This window comes from Rhinatrema bivittatum, chromosome 5 (assembly GCF_901001135.1).
Source record: "Rhinatrema bivittatum chromosome 5, aRhiBiv1.1, whole genome shotgun sequence".
In the NCBI taxonomy this organism is placed as follows: Eukaryota; Metazoa; Chordata; class Amphibia; order Gymnophiona; family Rhinatrematidae; genus Rhinatrema; species Rhinatrema bivittatum.
The window spans coordinates 265,953,841-265,969,851 of record NC_042619.1 but is presented as its reverse complement, the minus strand read 5'-3'; positions in this window follow the sequence as shown (position 1 = coordinate 265,969,851).

The following is a 16,011-nucleotide window of genomic DNA, read 5'->3' as shown; positions in this document are numbered from 1 at the left end:
GACCTGTGCTAACAACAGACTCCTTCACAAATGACAGACAATTGGTCTGTAGGGCGAGTTTACCTTTCACACGGGGATCACAGACAGAGGCGAGCTGTATTTGTGCTGTCCTCTGTTAAAGGCCTTAATCTGTCTTTCACCTGCTGCTGCAAACGTCCACACACTGCAGCACATCAGCAGTCATTCCCTCTTGCCGTTTAATGCCTTCCAAATGGTCATCCAGGAATTTCACAATAGGGATGATGTCAGCCAGGTGGAACTCTGGAACTTCAGCTCCTCCGTGACGTCCTTGAAGGGCTGCAGGATTTTTAACAGCTGACTCATGACTAACCATCGTGATGCCTAGGGATTCTGTACACCTATGTCTATTGTACCAGAATTCATGAAGGGGTGTCTGCAGCTCCAATAACCTCTCCAGCATCATAAAGGTGGAATTAATTCCACCGGGTGGGCGTCTGAATGAGACGCTTCTCAGGCATATCCAAATCAGTCTGCTTTTCTCGGAGAACCTGCCCCGCCCTGACACTTCTGTGGAAGTGTGCTGCTATGTTCCTGCACTTGTGTATTAACCAACGCAGGTATTCAGTCTCCTTGTCCTTGGACTCCAAGCCCAAACCTGACTTCACTACCAGATGCAGAGTGTGTGCAAAACATCGGATGTTCTTAAACCGCCCATCGCTTTGCCTTAACCATGTTTGCACCGTTGTCTGTGACAAAAAAGCCTGCCCCGCGTTTTACTGTCTCGCTGGTGTACTTTCCAGCTCGCCAGCATCTTCTGAGGCATGCTAGAATATTGGCAGCGGTATGGGAATGGTCCGTCAGGTGGGTGTTCAGTAAAGCCCACCTCCACCTGATGCTTGTTCAGAATAGAGCTGCTGGCTGCCCTGCCTCTGCCATGTCCACCAGTGTGCTGTCAGAGAGAGGTAAGAGTGTGCAGCATTCATGGCGGTCCAGATATCGCAGGTGAAATGCACTCTTCCGTCTGCCTTACCTAGCAGTGCTTGCACGCGACTGACACAGTGCTTGTACAGGCTGGGGATGACCTTTCTACTAAATGTGGTTCTGGAGGGGACTTTGTAATTTGGAAGTACGACCTTCAAGAAACGTTTGAAACCCACATTCTCCACTAACTGCAGGGGCTGGTCATCAAGGCATCATTTCCCCAATGCTCCTGGTTACTACTTTGCGGCTGCCTGCCTCCTAACCCCGGGATAGCGTTACCGCACTCCACCCCATTCCCTCCATGGTGCATTGTCGCTTCTGCCACATGTCAGTGGGTTTCTGGCCTGCCGCCTGACTGCTAGAAGGGTATGAGGGCGTGGGCTGACTCTGCTGCTTTCCTACCACTGCACCCTGGTTGGAGGGGAAGGGTCCCCTGACGGAAAATGCTACCATCCCAGATGGCAGTAATCTTGTTGGGTGTTGCCTCTTAATATGCTACTCCATGCCAAATTTGACAGATGTCCCAGTTGCTTGCCTCTGCTAATATCCCTGGCACAGTAATTACACCGAGCATAACGCGGGTCTTCTTTCACTTTAAAATGTGCCCAGATCGCAGATTTCTTTGTGATCCTCCTCTCTTCCCGCCCTGGGGGTGGATGGTGGCACTGGAGTTGAGGTACTACTGGGTGTGGGGTGGTGCACCCACTGCACCCGGCGAAGCAATGCCAGCGGGGGCAACAGTCACCCTCTGTCTCCTTCTGACAGCTCTTCCTCCTCCTCGATATCAGTGGAATGTCTCCCCGGCTGCAGAATTCTGGATGGGAGGCTAAAACAGGAGTAAGTGACAATTCTACCGAAGATTCCTCAGTATTACATCTTCCGTTCTGATGAGAATCCCATCCAAGAAGATTCTTCTTCTGAATCAGAAGCTAACGTGCCAGCGCTACCTTGTCAGCGTGAATTTTTGCAGGACACTTATGTCCCCTGGCTGCTCTGGGTGTGGGTAACTTTTGTCTGGCTAACTTTGCCTCCTCTTTCACTCTCCTCCAAAAGTACAGGGCCAGAAACACGTGGTGGCGATTGCAAAGTTTCATGGTTGATTTCTTTTTTTGCCATGGAACTGCCATCCCCTACAAAGACGTTTGATTGCGACAGTTGCCTTTTTAGCTGTACTGGTGGTGTTGCACTGGTGTCTTTTGCGGTGCCTCCGCTGCCATTCCCACAAAGTCGCTTGCACTCTCTTTCCCTGACATTATGGATTTAATGTCAAGAGTACTAGTGGTAACACTGCCCACTGTCCCACATAATAATGTTCAGTCTGTTTAAAATAACAAAATGAACAGACCCACTCAAGATGAATGCTCTGTCTGTTTAAAATAACAGAATTTAACAGACCCACTCAAAGACAATGCTCAGTCTGTTTAGAAATAGCAAATTTAACAGACTCGCTGAAGGGCAATGTTCACTCTGTTTACAATGCCCACTGCCTCACTGCCTGCCTGGCAATGCACGGAATGTGTCTGTCTGTGTGCACTGCAGTGCACATAGAACTAAAGTAGATATGAGGCAGGGTACTCCCAGCCCTGGAACTGCTGCCCCCCAGCACTGAACCACTCAAGAATGCTTTTAAGTCTGTTTAACAATAGCAAATTAAACAGACTCGCTGAAGGGCAATGTTCACTCTGTTTACAATGCCCACTGCCTCACTGCCTGCCTGGCAATGCACGGAATGTGTCTGTCTGTGTGTGTGCAGTGAGTGCACAGAGAACAAGCTTCCTTTTCAGTAGATATGAGGCAAAGTACTGCCAGTGCCAGCCCTGGCACTGCCCACCCAGCACTGAACCAGTCAAGGACAATGCGGTTAAGTCTGTTTAGAAATAGCAAATTTAACAGACTCGCTGAAGGGCAATGTTCACTCTGTTTACAATGCCCACTGCCTCACTGCCTGCCTGGCAATGCACGGAATGTGTCTGTCTGTGTGCACTGCAGTGCACATAGAACTAAAGTAGATATGAGGCAGAGTACTCCCAGCCCTGGAACTGCTGCCCAGTGCCCACCCAGCACTGAACCACTCAAGGAGAATGCTTTTAAGTCTGTTTAAAAATAGCAAATAGAGGCAGAGTACTGCCAGCCCTGCCTGGCAGTGCCCAGGATAAAATGTACAGACTCACTCAATAACAATGTTCTTTTTTTTTTTTCCCTAACAAAGAATCTGTTCTGTGTTGTCTATCAAATCTGGTTCTGTTCTGTGTTGTCTATCAAATCGGGTTCTGCTATCTTCTCTGCCTCAGCCTGCCTAAGCCCACCCTGCACGATCCCGATCCCACCTCCCCACTGAATCGCTGACAATGTCCGTCAGTCCTCGTGCTGCTGCTGCTTTTATAGTGCTGGCTCGTCAGGAAATCCTCAGAGAAGCACGGAATGACAGCGCGATTCGCTGCATTCAGTGCTTCTCTGAAAAGGTGAACGCAGATTCGCTGCGTTCCGGTATCCATGCCAACCTGTCTGACCCTGTCCTGTGAGTCTCAGTGACTCACAGGAAAGGGTGGGACAGGTCGGCATGGTTACCGCAGGGGCGCCGCCATTTTCAGGTAATCCGGGGCTCCGAGCTCGAGTCGCAGGTAATGGCGGCGAGAAAGCGCGCGCATGGCGATTCGCCGTATCCGACATATCTATGTTCAATATGTCGGAAATCTGCTCGTATACGCCTCATCTTTTTTTTAAGTTAAAAAAAAATATGAGTTGCGTTTTACATATGCGGTCAATCCGAATGCACATGCCTAGGTGGGTGTTTGTTGCTCGTTTGGGTCATCGAAAAGGTGGTGGAGATTAGTGAATGGTCCGACCAGGGAACTGGTTTGCATGTGGGGTGTGCTGAATTTGTTATACCTGAGTTCATAAAGATAAGGTCCAGTGTGTGACCTGCCTTGTGCATAGGTTCCTTGATTATTTGTTTGAATCCCATTGCGGACATAGCGGTAAGGAATGTTTCGCAGCTGGTTGAGAGTGTGGGGTTGTCGACGTGTAAGTTAAAATCTCCTAGGATTATCGTTGGGGAGTCTAGTTTAAGATAAGATGCTATGATTTCTAGGATTGGTGATGCATCTGCTTCTAGGAGGCCTGGAGGGGTGTATACTAGAAGGATTTGGAGAGTATCTGATATATCCCCTCAGCCATCTCTTCTTCAAGCTGAAGAGTCCTTACCTCTTTAACCTTTCTTCATAGAGGAATTATTCCATACCCTTTATCATTTTGGTCGCCCTTCTCTATACCTTTTCTAATTCTGCTATATCTTATTTGAGATGTGGTGACCAGAACTGCATACAATATTCAAGATGAGGTTGCACAATGGAGCAATCTCTCTGGCATCTCTGTTGAAAAGTGCACGAGATATGCATATCATGGTTGTCTCGGTCATGCAGGAGTGAGTAGACTCATCCTTGCTTTGTCCTGAATTCATTTTTACATTATCCTGGAGATTAGTGGGATCAGAAGAAAGGCATAAACTAGCTCTTCCAACCAAAACAGTAGAAAGGCTTCTTGGGCCTCTCTGTTGGTGTTGAGAAGGGGGTGTTTAGTGTGCCCTTGGGCCTCAGCCTGACCCCAGATGGATCCAGGGCCGAACCAAGGGTTGAAGACATGTTCCAGCATGGCTGACTGTCTTACCCTCTGCCAGGCCTGCAAGCTCCCAAGGCCAACAACATGATGTTGGAATGTGAATGATCCTCCAACCATTCCGAGCCCTTTCGGACCTGCCGCTTGGAACGGCGTGGAGCAGCAGGCCTGGCCTGAGGATGAGGGCAGACGGAGGCCTTGACATGAAGACGTGACACTATGACGAAGGTGAAGACATGACACCAAGGCTGAAGAGAAGGCGTGACACCAAGGCTGATGCGACGGCATCAGAGACGAGACGAATAACTTGGAAGGAAGTCCAGACAAGACGAGAAGCTGGGCAGGAGGACATTGGCACTGTCTCTCAGGGCGCCCTACTCAGCCCACTTTCACGGACGAACCCAATGGGCTGGTCGCAGATCACCCTGTCCCACTGCACGCCCTACACAGCCTGAAGAGGCTGGTCACGGACCACGCTGACAACGGGACGAGTGCAGGGAAGAATTCAGCTGAGGCAGAATTTCGACGACAGAACCATGAGTCGTCCGGAGCTCCACAAAGGCTGGCAGGACAAGACGGCTCAGGAGCACAGGAAAGAATTCCACATTCAGGCCACTCCCCTCGGGAAAGACATCATTTTTATTTATTTATTTAAAGAGTTTTATATACCATCATTCGGAAACGTCAAAATAACGCCATCATAACAGTTTACAAAATAAGGTTATAGGGACAAAGGGGTTGACGAGGGGTGTAAACATAACATGTTATTAGGCTTAGTAGTAAACAAATTCATGCTTAAGATCAAAATGAGTTTATTCTTATTTTAGAAAAGTATAGTTGTGCTGATATTCATTTAATCATGAGGTTGTAATGGAGGGCGGTGATGATTAGTTGATTCTTTGGGTGGTTTGATATTCTTTGTTGAACAACCAAGGTTTTAATTCTTTTTTGAATGTTTTTAGGTTTTCTTGAATTCTGAGTTTAGTTGGGAGGGAGTTCCAAAGTTTTGGGCTACCAAGGGGGGTAAAGTCTGAGGGGCCAAGGCCTGACATGACCAGAAGGCTCAGGAGCGCTGAAGACACAGGAGCAGGACACCAAGGAACCAGGAACATGAGGAAGCAGGACGTCCGAAGACGAGACACCAGGACACCTGTATGGGGACCTCAGGCACGAAGACTTGGCAAGACACAGATGTGACGAGACGAAGAGCTCCATGGAGAAGACAGAAGGACCTGTCGGAGCGCTGGACAGCAGGAGCTTCCAGAGACGAAGTAACTCCGATGCAAGGCCCCGATGTAATGCGAAGACAGCCCTTTAATAGGGCTAGGCAGGAAATCAGTCCTTAGGTGGGGCCAGCACACTTCTTGTGTCTGGCCCTTTAAATCCTAGAGAGAGGCACGGCCGCACGCCTAGAGGAAGGAAGCAGGGCTGTGCAGGACCTTGGACCGTGGACCGTGCACCGATGTCTGAAGCGTAGCAGAAGGGCTGGGCCTGAACACAGGCCCCGATGATGGCAGTGGCTCCAGCTGCTGCAGGAGGCTCCGGGGGCGGCTCCAGCCGCTAATTGAGCCCGGGGTTGTGGCCTCCGTGCTGCGAAGATGTCAGCAACATCGGTGGCGGCTTCATTCCGCGAAGAAGGCAGGCAGCGTGGGAAAGTCCGCGGCTCCAGCCACAGTGAAGGCCCGCCTTGCCGCGGCACCATGCCGCGGCAAGGCTGGTCACCAGGGGTGGCCTCCGGGCCGCAAGGAGAAGCACAGTCCGCAGCTCTCCGGCCGCATCGGGGAGAGGCAGCAAGGGTAAGAGAGTGCCTGCTCACTGTGATTAACTCCGCCGGCAGGGTCCATGACAGTTGGGACTAGGAGCAGGAAATAAAACCTTTCCAGTTTTCTGTTTTGTTCTATTGCAAAGAGTTCTATCCATGGTTGGCCCCAGCGGCAAAAAATGTCATCGGCTACTTGTTGATCGAGGGCCCACTTTTACGGATGAAAGATTCTGCTGAGTCTGTCTGCTTACATATTTGCTATCCTCAGTAAGTATATGGCCTGAAGGGAGATTGAATGGCTGTCCCAGATTTGGACAGCCTCCCTGCAAAGAGTCCATGAGCTGTTTCTTCCTTGTTTCTTTATATAGAACATTGCTACTTCAGTGTCCATTTGGCTCATGATGTATTTGTTCTGCAGCATGTGATGGAATACGATTAGGGCATTCTGTATCACTCTCAGTTCCAACAGATTGATCTGGTAGGACCTTTCCTTGATGGACCAAAGACCTTGAGTCTTGTATTGGAATATATGAACACCCCATCCCTGTATTGAAGCATCCATTGTGACAATTAGCTGATGGGGGATTGGTCAAAGATGGGCATCCATTTCAAATATGTTTGGTAATAGCCACCAAATAATGTCTTGCTTTACAGAGGTGGCTAGAAGAACCTCGGTGGGAAGGGGCTGTAGATACTGGGACCACTGATTCTTGAACCTCTATTGTAATCATCGCATATGAAGTCAAGTTTGGGGAACTACATGAATAGCTGCTCCCATATGGCCCAGCAATAACAATACTTGGTTTACTATCAACAAAGACTGCTGAAGGAGCTGAGACAAGATGGCATAGTACCTGAGCCCTGTCGTTGGGGAGGAAAGCCTTTGATTGAATTGTACTTATTCTTTCTCCTATGAATTGCAGAATTCAGGTGGTTGGAGCACTGATTTTTCATAATTATTAGGAAGCCAATCTTTCTAGGCAATGAATAGTATCTCTGAGAATGGAATGAAGAACACCTTCCTCTGGGGAAACTATTTCCAAGTAGGAAGTATTCTTATCTATATTGATGGAGATGAGCCACAAACCACCAACGACATTTTGTGAAGACTCTGGGGGCAGACAAGAGTCCAAATGGGATTACTCTGTACTGGTAATGATTAGTTCCTATCTTGAAACAAAGGAATGCCAACAAGAAGGATATACTGGGATGTGAGTATAGGCATCCTTGAAACTGAGTGAGCATATCCAATCATGATCATTTTGAATTTTTCCCTCCATGTTTGTTGAGAGTCCAGAAGTCCAAGATAGGATGGAGGCCCCCAGAATTTTGGGGGACGAAAATACTGGTAATAATATCCCTCGTTTTGTTGAGATGGATATAACTGTATGGCCTTCTGGGCCAGTAGTTTCTGGACCTCTTGCATTAGAAGAGGCAGGTGAAGGGAGTTATTTAACTCTTTACGGCAAGGGGCTCCTTATACAAGGTTCTAATGTCGCTGGAATTACAATTTTGGCTAAACCGGGTAGGAATCCTACAGAGTGCGGCTCATATCGTTCCCATCTCCTTGATCAATCTTGATCTGAAAATCCTAGCCAAGGTCCTGGCTAACCGTTTAAATATGGTGCTGTCACACTTGATACATCCTGACCAGACGGGATTTATTCCGGGGTAGGATGGCCGCGGACAATGTCCGAAAATTTTGGATTTAATATGGTGGGCTAAGGAGAATCAGTTAACGGCCGTGCTCCTGTCCATAGATGCCGAAAAGGCTTTTGACATGGTACACTGGCCATATTTGTTTAAACGATGGAGAGGATGAATTTTGGCCCTTTCTTCCTCAGATGGATTCGGGCCTTATATGAGGATCCAAGGGCATGTGTCAAGGTGAACGGATCCTACTCTGAACCCTTTGCGATAGAGAGAGGCACCAGACAGGGGTGCCCTTTGTCCCCGCTACTATTTGCGTTGTTTCTGGAGCCATTGGCAATTAAAATTCGGGATTTGAAGTCAATTTCTGGTGTAGAGGTGGGAGGAGTGGATTACAAGATATCTTTATTTGCGGACGATGTTTTGTTCACCCTGACCCGCCCGACTGAATCCTTAGCTCAGGTAGTAGCGTGTTAGCCAATTTTAGTTCTGTCTCCGGCTTTAAATTAAATTTAGAGAAATCGGAGATCCTAAACATCTCCTTGCTGGCTGACCAGGCCCAAAAAATCCGTTCTCAATTTCCTTTCAAATGGGCGCCGCACCGCATAAAGTACTTAGGGATCTTCATCAGTAACAAATTGGAGGATCTTTTTCAGTTAAATTACACTCCTCTTGCTTCCAAAATTTCCTTGATTTGGATTGTTGGACAAGGCATCAATTGTCCTGGGTGGGACGGATTGCAGCTATAAAATGACTGTCTTGCCCAAGTTTCTATATCTTTTTCAGACGCTTCCTGTACCTATATCATCTTCTATACTTAAATGTTGGCAGAAAAAGATTTTTGCGTTTATCTGGAACGGCGACCACCGAGGGTGGCACGGTCGACCTTGGTAGACATAAATTGAAGGGGGGGGTTGGGGGTGCCTAATTTAGCATTTTATTATGCAGCCGCTCAACTACGGGCTATAGTGGATTGGAATAGAAAATGCGAGAGGAAGCGTTGGGTGGATATAGAACAGGCATTATTGGACCCATGCCGCTGTGGGCCACTACTTGGCAACCAAAGGAAACCTGGTTGCCAGGAGGTGTAGTGTCCCCATCTCTGGCCACTACCCATCAGATCTGGTGTACATGGCACAAAAAGTTAATTGGGAGTAGACAGTATTTCTTGAGCTCCTCTCTGTTCCACAACAAGTTGTTTACCCCTGGCTGGAGCTCCCGCGGTTATGCCCATTGGAAGGAACGAGAGATTCAAACATTTGGTAAACTATGGGAAGCGGGTGGCATTCTCCCTTTTGCGATATTTCAGGAGAGATTCCAATTGGAGGTGTGAAAGATGCATTCCAATACTCACAAGTTAGTCATTTTCTTCGTTCCAGGGTCATATCCACAGATCTCTCATTAGGTAAGAGTCAATTTGAAAATTGGTGAGAGAGGGCGGACAAGGCGACCAAAATGATATCGCAAATATACGATTTTCTTAACACGGATTCACTCACGTCCTGCCTTTGTGTCCGCCTGGGAGCGAGACCTAGGGAAATCACTTGACCAGGATCAGTGGGATACCATTTTCCTGAATACAAAACGTTCTATTTCAGCATCTCTACAGGAAAATGGGTACAAGGTGTTATTAAGGTGGTATTGTACCCCCTATAAACTATGGAAAGCTAAATTGCGCGGTTCAGCGCATTGCTGGAAGGAGTGCGGAGCTGTTGGCACTTTCTTCCACATGTGGTGGAGCTGTGCCAAGGTGCAGCCCTTTTGGGAGTTGGTGAATACGGTTCTGCAGCACATATTTAAGAGGCGTTTTGTGCTCACCCCTGAACAGGTGCTGCTTAGTGTCCCTGTCCAGTAATATCACTGAATGGAGACTCATACATCAGATCTTAATAGCAGCGAGGTGTGTATTGGCCGCAAATTGGAAAAATAGCACTATATATTTATCCCTGTTGGTTCGGAAATTGGATGGGGTGATGGAAATGTATAAATTGACTGTCCAAAAACATAGAAACCAGCCTAAACATTTCACTATATGGCAGCCGTATAAGACATGGAGGGCGGCCCCTCAGTCCAATAACATTTGTACGATTTGACAGCTGTTATTGTAGTGCTGGAACATGCTATAAACAGGAATTATTATAACTATGCCAGAGTTCACTGTATAGGATAACCGCTGGTTGACGGTAGCCTACGGGCACATACAGCGTTTAGTCTCATGTATTAGGATATGTAATGCCTTTGACGTCTGCACAATTGTAAGCTGTTTTATGTACCCAGACACTCATATTTCTTGGGGAAAGTTAAAAACCATTACTATTGTATAATCAGTTGGTTTTACTTTTGTTTTGAATGGTCAAAAAATATTATTGAAAAAAAAAAAAAAAAAGAAGAGGCAGGTGAGGGGGGTCTGATGGGGGAATGACTCGGAGGGGTGGGGGTCCTGTCTGGGGAGGCTGAACCTCCTGATTGCCTCCCTTCCCCCGACTTCTCTTTTTATATAATTATTTTATATACTCTTTTTCCCTTCTTTTACTCTCTTTTTTTTGGCCCCCATCTTCCAGGTGAGGTCCCTTACCTGGCCATTTTGAGTGGCTCATAAGGAGCTTTAGCTAGCACTCTCAGCACCAAGTTCAGATCTCATGCTGGCACATCTATTTATTTATTATTTATTATTGTTTTTTTTATACCGAGTTTCATGATAGGCATCACATCAACCCGGTTTACAAATAACAAGGAGTGTAAAGCAAACGTAACGTAAAAAACAATATTTTCAATAAGAACCTTGAACTTTAAATACAGTGAATCAGAAAAAGGGAGGGAAAGTTACAAAAAACAAGGAAAATAAACTTGGGATGGAAGGGGAGAAATTGAACAGCACAATATTTACATTTCAGCCTATTGATACATTAGAATAGCAAGTGAAAAAATAAGACTATGAAACGGTACATAGGTAATCAAATGAATAAATATGACAGTTGTGAATGGTAATAGTATAAATATTCAGCAGGAATTAGTGAGAGAGGGTTGAGGTTGGTTGATTCGTGTTTACATTCCATTATTGCATACGAGTTAGTGCTAGTGAGAGGAGGTTTTATTCTAGTTTGAAGGGAGGCCGTATGTGGCTCACCCCCCCCCCCCCCCAGGAAGTGGACCAGATCTGGCAGAGATACCACCGATGAGCCTTTAATGCACCCTCTGTAGCAGGCGATAGCTGCTACCTTGACTCTAAGCAAGCTTACCGCCAGACCCTTGTCCAGGCCATCCTTTAGAAACTGCAATATTGCTGCGGCAATGTTTCTCCAAGAGCACTACTGCTCAAAAAGCCTCCAGATACTCACATATGCTGTAATGCAAGTGGACCCTTGTTTCGAGGTAGTCAGCTACCGTCGAAGGGTGAGGCCACTGGACAGGAGGAAGTTGAATGAAGACTTCACCCTGGAAGCACGCAACCCCCCAGGAGGAGCCTGTAGGGATCCGGCCACTGGGACTTAGGAGACTCCTCTGAAGACTGAAGAAAGGTTTGGATGCAGGCGCCTCCTGCAGGTCGTGGGTTCCAGATGGCTGGCGCCTCCAGCAGGTCGTAGCAGTCTGAGGACGGAGATGTAGAAGAATCCAAAGCCGGTCCGGGGGTTCGGTACACAGACGAGGTCAAAATCCAGTCCAGGGTCTAAGCAGGAGAATGGTCCAAAGCCGTACCAGGATCTAGCCAGGAGAAGGGTCCAACGCCATACCAGGATCAAGCCAGGAGAAGACATGTCCACCAGTCCAGAAGTCAGAAGCCAAGAATCAATCCACAGAGCAAGCAAGCAGAGCGGGACGAAGAACCAGGAACAGAGAACACAGGAGCAAACTCAGGCAGGAGCCTCAATACCAAGGCAAGGTCTGAGAACCAGACCTTGCCTTAAATACAGGATGTTGGAGGCGGAGTTTCTGGAAGGACCATGACAGTTTCCTGTCATGGCCCCTTTAAGAACAGTCTTCAGCCGCATGCGCGGCCCTAGAGGAAGTGATGGGGGCGGAGCCAAACCCTGAGGAGCAGCCGACCAAACAGATGCGGCCGCAGGCGAGAGACAGAAGGGCAGCCTGCCCCGCAGAGCTCCGACCGACTCCCGAAGCCCTAGGTACTTATTTTCCTTGCACCCGCCGGCCCGGTCTAAGCCGCGATCCACCATGACCAGGCCATGACACCCGGCCCCGGTCACGGCTTGCCGCGGCTGGCGGTGCTAACATATGCCACTAAGGTCGATTTTTTCCATGCCATTAGGAGTGTGGCTATTACCTCCTTGGAGTAGCCTCTTTCCTTGAACCTTTCCCTTTCAATAGCCATGCCGTAAGAGAGAATTGTGCTGGATCTTCCATTTTGACTGGCTTCTGGTGCAGGAGGCCCTGTACTGGTTGGAAACTGATCGGCTCCTCCATGCTTAGCCTGCTTAGGTCTGCGTACCATGGCCATCTCGGCTAATCTGGTGCTACTAGGGTTACTTGACCTTGGTGGCTCGCTACTCTGGATATGTTTTCCCATCATAGGCCAAGGGGGAAAGACATAGAGAAGAACTCCTATGGGCTCCTGCTGGGCTAACTCATCAATATCCTTGGACTCGTACTCTCTGCTCTGTTGAAAAAGTTGGCTGCTTTGGCATTACTTCTCTTGGCCATGAGGTCCCACTGGGGTTGTGCCCACTGAGTCACTTCCTCTGATAGCTCCCACTCTCCTGGGTCCAATCTTTGGCAGCTTAAGAAGTCTGCTTGTGTGTTTTCTGTTCCTGCTATGTGGGCCGCCGAGATATCCTGCAGATGATGCTCTGCCATGTCATTAGGCAGGCAACTTCTATCCCCATCTGTGGGCTCCTGGTTTCTCTCTGCTTGTTGATGTAGGCTACTGTTATCACATTGTCCGAGAAGATCCGGACTGGGTGACATCTCACCCCTGATCTGAATCTGATTAGGGCTAGGAGTGCCACCCTGGTCTCCAACCTGTTAATGGAGAAGTTCTTCTCCTGCTGCGACCAGAGCCCTTATGCCACCTGACCACTCTAGAGCACCCCTCAGTCCTTGCTGCTGGTGTCTGTCATGAATATGGACCACTAGCAGTGTTCCAAACTGGAGCCTCTGGCTAGGTTGTCCTTCTCCTCCACCACCGTAAGCTTTCCTTTACATGCCACGGCAATGGCAGTTTCCACTTGAATTCTAGTTCTTGCGGTGCCCCGCTTGCTAGGAGATACTGCTGTACTGGTCTCATATGTGCCTTTGCCCATGGAACTGCTTCAATGGCTGCCACCATTGATCCCAGAATTTGAAGATAAGCTCTTGCCTTGGGCTCCATGGCTGATATTAACCTGTTCACCTGCCACTGCAGCCTGATTATCTTTTCTTCTGGTAGGAATAGCATCTCTCTGCTTGTATTGAACAGCACCCCAAGATACTGCAACATTTGAGATGGGAAGAGATGGCTTTTGTGTTTTTTACCATCCACCCCAAGGCTTCTAGCTGTCATATGACCCTTTCTGTTACTGTGACCCCTTCTTGCCTCGAGTCTGGTCTTATTAACTAATCATCTACATAAGGATGGACACTGATTCCCTCCTTGTGCAGGGTGGCTGCTACAACTACTAAGATCTACATAAGGTTCTTGGAGGAGAAGTCCATTACCTGCTATTAATTAAGTTGACTTAGATAATAACCATCGCTATTACTAGCAACGGTAACATGGAATAGACTTATGGGTACTTGCCAGGTTCTTATGGCCTGGATTGGCCACTGTTGGAAACAGGATGCTGGGCTTGTTGGACCCTTGGTCTGACCCAGTATGGCATGTTCTTATGTTCTTATGTATGAGGGGTCGTTGTCAGACCAAATGGTAGTGCCTCGAACTGATAGTGATTGCCTAAGACAGCAAAGTGCAAAAACCTCTGGAAGCTTGGATGAACTGTTCCCTTATGCTGCTCTTTAGTTCTGAGTAGTATCCTTCTCTGATGGTCTCAAGAAGCCACTGATTTAATGTTACTTAGGTCCACTAGTGATAGAACTCCTTTAGTTTGCCCCTGACCTGTGGAGGCTTATTGAATGGACCTTCAAAACTTCATTGTGCCCCCTTGGGGGGATGACCTCTGTTCCCATGTCTTGTGAGCCATGTCTGGCCCTCCAAAAGGGTTGTCCATGTGCCCTGCCTTTCCCACTGGGCCTAGAATCTTGACTATTTGGCCTGCCCTGATGTCCCTGGGCCACTGCTACCGGTGCCCCCTCTCTGTGGTCTCCTACTTCTGTCCTCTCGGAGCTTCAAGGGCTTGGACTTCTGGGCCTCCATCTGGGCATCCAAGTCCTCCCCAAACAACAATTTTCCATTGAATGGGAATTTGCATAGCTTGGCCTTAGATATAGCTGCCCAGCTCTTCAGGTCACAAGAGGTACCTGGCCATCATGCTAGTCGTGGCCTGCTTGGCCATAATCCTAATCAGTTTGTAGAGGGCATCAGCCACATAGGCTGCCAATGGACTCTGCTTGGGCTAACTCTTGGTTACTGGCCCCTTCTGCCTGCACTACTTGTGGGGGGCGACTGCAATGTGCAGAGTAAGGCCCTCATCGCATACTCTCCATAGATCGCCGAGTTAGGGTAGACAGTTCAAACTTCTTTCTTCAAAAGTGTCTCGATTCTTCTATCCTATAAGTCCCTGAGGTCTTCCCCTCTTTGACCAGGATAGTCATCATTTTGGAGACTGCAACCACTGCTGGATCCCCCTTAGGGAGTTTCCAGCAGGCCCTCCTTCCCTATCTGATTCCACCACATACAGTTTTTCTATAGGCCTTCTACATAGTCTAGACTCTGGTGAGGACCCACTCCATATTAATCATATCTTGAATCGCGGGTTCCTGCGCTGTTCCTCTGAGAGCCTGAGGACCTGGGAGATTTAGAAATCAGAGGCCCTAACTCCTCAGCCCTAAACAACTGCTAAGTCTTCCTCTCTGGTTTCAGATCCTCTTCCTCCTAAGACTCTTCCAGGGAATCCCCACGGGATGAGTCCTCCTGTTCATCCGATAGGAGCTCCTGAAGGGACCTGGGTTTTTCCTCCTCCCTGACTTCCAATTCCTCTTCTTTCCTGCAGGGGGAGGGGTCGTGGCCTTTGCTTTTGGGGCCTGCATCCAAGGGTTTCCCCATTATTTCCTTATAAGCTTTGTGCATCAGGAGCATAAATTCTGAAGAAAACTCCTCTCCCCTCCCCTCGGAAAATTCCTCTTCCAAGGCTGCCAGGAGGAGCAGAGGAGCTGTGCAGCGGCGACCTCTGATAATGGTGCAGAAATCTGGACTGCCTCACTGTCCTGCCACGCCGTTGCAATGGTGACAAAAAGGAGCTGGCGATGGTCAGAATGCACCACACCCTGAGTGCTAAGAACTTCCTGCCCCTCTCCATACCCTGTCGCTGCAAGGGGTTCGGGGGACTTCAGACCAGGTCCTGCGATCCTTTAGGTGCTGGGCCTACTCACTGCCGCCACTACTTGAGCTTCCTGTGTGCGGGAAATTCTAGGTTACAAGGCCTGATCGCCAACCTGGGGGAGGGCCCTGACCTGTCCCCAGGTGCTTCCTGAGGAAAGCCACTTCAGGGAGGCCATCGCCACTGCCAATTCCCCCTGCCAATCTAGCTCCACCTACCATCTGCTGGAGGCAGAGAAACTACTGACTCCTTCCCTGCTGAACCAGCCTATATAGAAGAGGGTTTCAGGGAAGAGGTCTGGAACTCTGCCTCCATCTGCTGGTAAGGGGACAAAACCCACTGTTGAAGACTGGTCTGGCAGGACGAAGAGGAAGTCCTACTTATCTGGCTATCAAGTGCTGAACATGCTTTCAATATTGGGCCCTATATGTCTTGTTTTACTTCTCTCAGATCTCATAAATGCTACCATTCTCACTTCCAGATCTTTAAATGCTGTGTGGTCTAACTTATAATGTACACATTTCAAACCTTTTCTGTATAGCTTGCTCTGTTTTTTCCAGGTGTCAGCAAGCAACACCAAAACGCTGTGTTCATCTGTCTTGTGGTATACTCATT